Genomic DNA, 7,045 nt, shown 5'->3' on the forward strand with positions numbered 1-7,045 from the left:
CCCAACTTATTGCGGAGGCGAGAATATTCATGGAGAGAAGCTGTTGCAGTGTCAAGGTTAGGTATTTTGCATATTCTGACGTTACTGCGAAGCAGGGTGCAATAAATTAAGCTAAATCGTCCCAACTTATCGAGTCAGCAGCGGAAAATGCGATGACAAAGTCTATGCAGCCTAATGTTGTTACCGTTTTCCAACAGCAACTGCGTAACGACCTAAGCTTGGAACAGCTTTTTGCCGCGCATCACACTGCCAAAGCCAGGGGCCGGTTTTCTATACCCGATGGCTCATTTTATAAAACCAACTACTCCGCCATTGGGGCTCGCTTCCGTCTCGTTTTGCCAGAAAGTCTTAGAAGTGAGGTGCTACCAGGAATGCATGACGAAGCGACATAGGTTTGTGATTTGGCCGCACACTGCAGCGTGTGAAGGGGCGCTTTTACTTGCCGCAGATGCATCACGTAACATAGCTTCATCACGTCACGTAACATCACGTAACATCACGTCGATAGCTGTTCTTACATGAACCTTTCGTTGCCACACAAAAGCAGCCATGGGACGGTTAAGCGGAAGAAAACACGATATTTATTTTACCGAGATGACGTCTTGTTAAGTCCAAAGAATGAGGCAACCGGAAGTTGCTGTCGAAACGCTTTCGTGGCCTTTGTTTTCAAACGGTGAAAGCATCCGTACGGCGCTGTCAGCTATAGTTTCAAACTGGGCTCTGGCTAATGTCGGCCTAGTATCGGCCGAGGCTCAAGAATCCTACGTCGAATAACATAAGAAGGTCAGCAAGAGGATATTGGGCCCTCGCGCCACAGACGGTCGACCTTCGAGACGGCTAAGGGCTCGGGGTCCAGCTCAGACCTTCCTCCTTGAACACGAATGAAATGTAAGAATTAGAAGGGTTTGGGTGTGAGCTAGTTGGTACGGATCATTCAAATTTAAAACAACACCAAAAAACATTAACAGAATTAACTTGTTAGGTAATTAACCGTGGAACTAACCCGACTGAAAGCTGTGAAACGATAAATTTATTTGCACTCTGATATGGAGATGTCAATAAATCTGCTATATAGTCCCAGAAATAATAGCAACATACACATTAAGAGTATTGAAAGCGTCACTCGAGCCCTATGTATAATCACTACGCGTAACAATATATATGAATCAAAATGCCAGCCACGCATTGCAAAATAATAAGCAACATGCCTACAAATATTCCATGTTGTTTCAGTGGACCACAGTATTCTTGGTCTTCTTATAAGAAAAGAAAAATAAATAACGTACAACTGACGTCTGTACCGTGTGTACCTACGTCGGTAAAATAGACGAACAGGGATGTACAGGCTTCAAATTCGGACACTGCGCATGCCTACACCTCGCGCTCGCTGAGCCATTGGAGGATGCATGCGCGCGCAAACCCGCACTGTTCTATACGAGACAGAGGAGCGTTATTTACATCCATAAACGTTCACGTCTCTTCTTTTCCTACATTATTTGGTTTCCGCGATGGGTCGAGTTGGTCGGCACCGCGAGTCCGCCACGGCCAGACGAGGGAGAACCATAAACACGTGCGCGCGTTCTGCAAGCGGGACGTACTGCAAGCAAGCGTGCCTGCGTGCATAAAAATGCGCGCCAAGCTCTAGGTGCTTCTGCTCCCCGCCAACGTCATCCACGTCCCCAACAAGAGAGGCCCTCCGCCGAGACGCAACAACCAAAGGGAAGGAGCGATCAGCACCGATGGAGTGGACCCACGCGTGTGTGCACACTGCGGAAGAGTGTATATAGTAAAGTCGTGTGCAAAAGAAAAAAAAAATAATATAAAACAGAACGTGTTGTCACGTCATGCTATAACTGAGTCGACGAGGAGAGCGGGCGCCCACGAGTGGGCGCACAATAAGGTGTTGAAAGATTATCACAACGACCGACGGTCTCACCTTGCGTCGATCAAAATTGCTTTGAGGTGCTCCGACTCACTAAATTTGCAAGTCAACAACCTAGCGGAGCTCGAATGCACATGTGAACACACTACCAATATATAGCTCGAGAGGCAAAGCGAAGGGCCAAGTTTCTTTAGGCGAAATGAAATGAAAAGCACGAAATTTATGTGCTTTTTTATCACGTAGTAATAACAAGCAAAGAACGTAAGTTTAGAAGGCACGGCGCATGCTCAGAAAATCAAGCACGAAGATATGTAGCTAAGAGGAGCAAACGTGGTCTTGTTGTTGTGCAAGGTACGCAGGATCACATAGAGCACAGGGTTTCACTGCTATCGCGCACGAAGCTTTAAAACGAGACGGATCATTCTGCGCAAAATAAGGCCAAGTGCATGCTGCTCGAAGTCCAGTTGAGAAACCACTAGTAACTTCATAGTTTCTGGAATCCACTTAGTTAGTCAAGAGTACTCAACGAACTCTTATTTGTTGTTCCAAGTTTCGGTATGCCCACTATGGAGTTGTGTAGAAGGGCGGATAAGTTAACTTTGAACCTTGAAGGTACTATATGGTACCCTGGGAACCAAAATATTAATAGAATACGCACGTGCGGAGAAAGCAATCCGTAGAAGGAACGCGTTACGTGGTGTCTTTGTTGATGTTGATTCCTTTTCAGTATGGCACGTTCCCACCACAGGGATTGGCCCCGGGCTCAGTAAGCGACGAGCACTAAGGTGAAGACCTTCCATCTTTTCATGTACCGTTCCTCTTTCAATAGCAGCAACAATTTTCTCGGCTGTAGCGAGATTCTACTAAGTGACCCTAGATGAAAACGATAGCGCGACCTTGCGGGGCACCATGTCTACGTATCTTACTACCAATTTGCGTGGGCAATCCCCGTTATGGGTATGTACCATGTCGAAAGTAATTAACATCAACATCAAAAATGTTGATTCAGGGTACAGGGTACATTTCTCCGCCAGCCTATTGCTTCTTGGAAATCGGTGATGCACCGTTAATCACCGCCATTTTATACGCCTTTCAGGACGCGTAACTCAGATCCCGGTAAGCGAGGCCTTCGTTGTTGTTTCACGGCTCTAATTCCCGCTGCTCTGGCTGTGGGAGACTGTAAGGTACACGCCGTCCGGCGCACGCCACTCCAGAGGACCGCGCAGTCGTTGAAAGTGCCTGACCGGCATCACAGGCTACTCGTAGCTGGGTTGACGCATTACACTAAAGGCCTCCAATATGGCTAACGTGCCTCCAGATAGTGTCCACGCTCACCTCAGTGCGAAATGGAGCACGAGATGGTGTCTGCGTCTCTCTCGGTCCGAGGTTCCTGCACCTTATTCAAACCCCCTGGAACTTGGGACATCCGCCTCCGTTACGCGACAGCACAATAAAGAAGCCCGTCCGGAAGCGTGGACTTGCTAACGGTTCTCATTACAGGCTTCCTCGGCGTTATACCGGAGCCCCAGAACGCTGACACGCAGATTCGGTAGCTATATAACATCCCAATACTCTTGCGTAAGCACCGACATCGTGGCCAAGTGTCTAAGACACTCGGCTCGTGCCGGCACACCCGTGGATCCTTACCCAGGATCGCGGGTGGAAATTGTGGGGCCACGGCCCAGGTTGGCCTGTGGCATCAGGTCAGGGTCGGAACCCGGCCCAGCTGTGTCTGGCTCCTCACCTCAGGGCCGGCAGTTGGGTGCGGTGGGGGCTTTCAATAGCTGCGGTGGGTAAGCTCTGAGGAGCTGTGAGGGGTTGACCCCCGTAGCTGAAGGCGATTGGAAGGTGAGGGTTCCCCACAATTTTTGCCATCCTTCTTCCGCCCGCTATTCTGCTGGCGGTACCCTTATAAAAATTTCTAGCAACATTTTTTAGACAGTCTATAGACTTTTGTTACTAGAACCTACCAACAGTCAATTGAAATCCTACCAGCTGTCTTTATACATCCTAACAACGCTCTAGTAACACCCTAGAAACAATTGGCCACCAACTTTCAATAGAAACATGTTGATAGGATGTCTTTAAACTTCCTACCAATTTCCTATGAACATTTGTCTTTATACACCCTAGTAACATTCTTTCAAAAGAGAAATGTTCATATATTTTCTGTTAACTTCATACCAACCCCCTATTAACAAGCTTTCTTTATACACCGTATTAACATTCTTTCAAAAGAAAAATGTTCATATATTTTCTGTTGACTTCCTACCAATCCCCTATTAACAAGCTTTCTTTATACACCGTATTAACATTCTTTCAAAAGAAAAATGTTCATATATTTTCTGTTGACTTTCTACCAATCCCCTATTAACATTTGTCTTTATACACCCTAGTAACATCCTATCAAGAATTGGATCCTATCAAGAATTGGCTACCGTACTTCAACTGAAGCATGTTCATAGATGGTCTGTAAACGTTCTACTAACCGTCAACCAACACAAGTCTTTAGGCTCTTTAGTAACACTCTGGCAAAATTTTACTTACGTGTGCTTATGTACTTGGTATTGACGTCTTACTATTCCCCTAGTAACATTTGTCCCACATACGACCTAGTAGCATAGTGTAAACATTTGTCAGTATGTGTGAACATGTTGGTAAACGGCAGTATGCAACCTAGAAGGTGCGCGTAATTGGAAAACAAATGCAAGTTTGCACTGAAAGAAGTTTATTCACACGAAAATATTTACAGAGAATTGTGAGAGAAGTAGTAGAGAAATTTAAAAAAATGAATAATGACTTGGTTGATTACGGCATGGCAGCTATCGCATAATCTCTAGCAAGCATCGATTATGCAAGCTGATCTCTCAGAATGCTTGCAGAATGAACCAACCCTGCACAGAAACAAGATGGTCAGTGTTAACATCATGTTCAGGTTAGCATATCACATACATAGAACAGCTTTTTAAGGTTCACATGAATGCTAAAATTGTGACCGACATCCCTGTTTACTTGCAGAGGAGATGGCAAGGATGGGGCACATTATTCAATGCATATCCTTTGCTGCGTTGTATTTACTACGTATCATTAAAATTAGGAAAGTGTACAAAATGGGTTTCTCTACCAATTACCTGCATAAATGAGTTACTCACTAAAAAGTTAATTACATGGTTTATTCATGGTGAAATTTGTAGCACGCACAATAGACACGGACGCAGAGAAGGTGGACACGCGAGCGCTTACTCAAAGCTGGTTATTTTTGGAAGGAATGAACGTAACAGCGCCAGCTAGCTGCACCGAGCATGTGCAAAACGTGTCATCCATTTTTATATAAACAGATGACAGAGCTTGAAGCAGTATTCAAGAATACAAATGCTTTGTCAGTGATAGCAACCAATGGCTGACTGATGCATTTTTAAGCACATATTATATGGAACGCTTCTGTAATTTGACGTGTTCGTTTATTTTTACTCGAAAACAAAATATCAGTGTCAAAAAATACCGGTTCACAACGACATAGGTTGCAGTGGTTAAACAGGTGCGAATGATTTTCTTTCACATTCGCACTTGTCTATCCAGTGCAACCTATGTCATTGTGAACCGGTTCGCTGAAAAATATGTAATTGTGAACCGTGAAGCTATACGCTCAATATTTTACTGTTTCTCATCCTGTGCAGCCAGAGTAGGAAAGAGCAAAGAATGAGTTCATGATCAGACAATATTTACCAGACCTTAGTCATTGCGAACGCTGTGAAAACGAAGGATTTGTACGCTTCGTGTTTATAGCAACTTCAAGCGAACCCCATGACGCGGGGCAGCTGAAAAAGGTAAGAAAATCGTCTTAGAAGATTTCACGTCGTTACAGTTTGCGCTATAATAACCTGCCAAAATGCGGCATTAGAAACTGAAATAAAATAACATCAAAATAATATGTTTATGAAAAATGATGGAAAAGAACATACCTTTTATTATAATTTGGAGATAAACTTCGGCGCAAAGCAGTCTTGAGGAACAGCTGTTCGCTATTTGTGCAGTTTAAAACACGGACAGTGCCAATATTAAATCACTTCACACGACACTGCATAGCAGCTGGCAGAGAAGTTCCAGAAACGCTCACATCACGGAACGAAGAAAGCACCGTGGGCTTCGCAAACACCTTGCTGGTTGGCTTGCATCGATGAATTAGCCACAACACAGCATAAGCATAAATAGCAGCAAAAATAGCTAGATTGCTGCTACGAAACGCCACGAAACACCTACATCGCTCCGACCGTACCATGCCGGCGTCGCAAAGGAACTGATAGCGATTGCGATGGTCTTCCTCTTTGCCTCGACTCGGCCAACTGTCAAATTTGTGCACATGCGCGGGAGAGGCATGTGACATTCTTTCCATCCACCTGCTTCGCCTTGACCGCCGCGGAACTAAAGCCCCTCTTTAAGCCGAAACATGCACCCCCCCCCCCTCCCCCGCTACCTTGCGATGGTTGACTCCCACCTAGACATTCCTCGCCTCTTGGTGAAAGCTGTGGCCGGCCTTTGTGTACGCACCCCTTTCTGGGAACTGCACTTAGAGGGAGGAATGTACCTCATGGCCGAGGTTGAAAAAAAAACTGAGAAGGTAGCCGGCTCAATTTTGTTGGGCATTTAGGGGCTGTATAGTTTTATCTTTCGAGACAATTATTCTTCTGAAAACCGAATTTTTTCTCGAAATGTAATAAACATAGAACAATAAAATCATATTGGGTAAATTATGTGGTTATTCTATTTTGCGCAAGAGCATCCTTTAGCACTTGCTGCTTTCAAAGACAAAACATTGCTCCCTGGCGCCCAGCGGTGAAGCACATTGTAGTACTATTTTTATAGTCAAATATATGTCCGAAGCGGGGCGGCTATGACGTTAGCAGTTTTCAGACGCCCGAAGCACGGCAAAAGCATGGCGTTTGATATCCTGGCTGTTGGTATACGGAATGCCATTATTACGGATGTCATAACCCCTTGTCGGAGCTCAAAATTTTGTCGCCGTGTTGTGAAGCAAGATCACTGAATGTTAAGAGTGCATAATTATTTCTTTTCGATCTGTTTTCACGCACAGCACGCTACCATCGCCATAAAGCACATCAGTTGACATAGTTACTTTGCCTTCACTTTGATGCAAGGTCCTAT

The 7,045-nt window shown here is 45.0% G+C and overlaps 1 long non-coding RNA gene across 1 annotated transcript; it reads right to left on the reverse strand.

Annotated features, from left to right (window-relative positions):
* Positions 1-4,747: 4,747 nt before the first annotated feature.
* LOC142591123 (uncharacterized) lies at positions 4,748-6,473 on the reverse strand. Its single transcript, XR_012830349.1, has 3 exons — positions 5,845-6,473; positions 5,614-5,700; positions 4,748-4,776 (listed from the first exon to the last, which is right to left on the reverse strand). It is a non-coding gene; the product is annotated as an uncharacterized LOC142591123 (long non-coding RNA).
* Between the last annotated feature and the right edge of the window lie 572 nt (positions 6,474-7,045).

Source organism: Dermacentor variabilis, chromosome 8 (assembly GCF_050947875.1).
Source record: "Dermacentor variabilis isolate Ectoservices chromosome 8, ASM5094787v1, whole genome shotgun sequence".
Lineage (NCBI taxonomy): Eukaryota > Metazoa > Arthropoda > Arachnida > Ixodida > Ixodidae > Dermacentor > Dermacentor variabilis.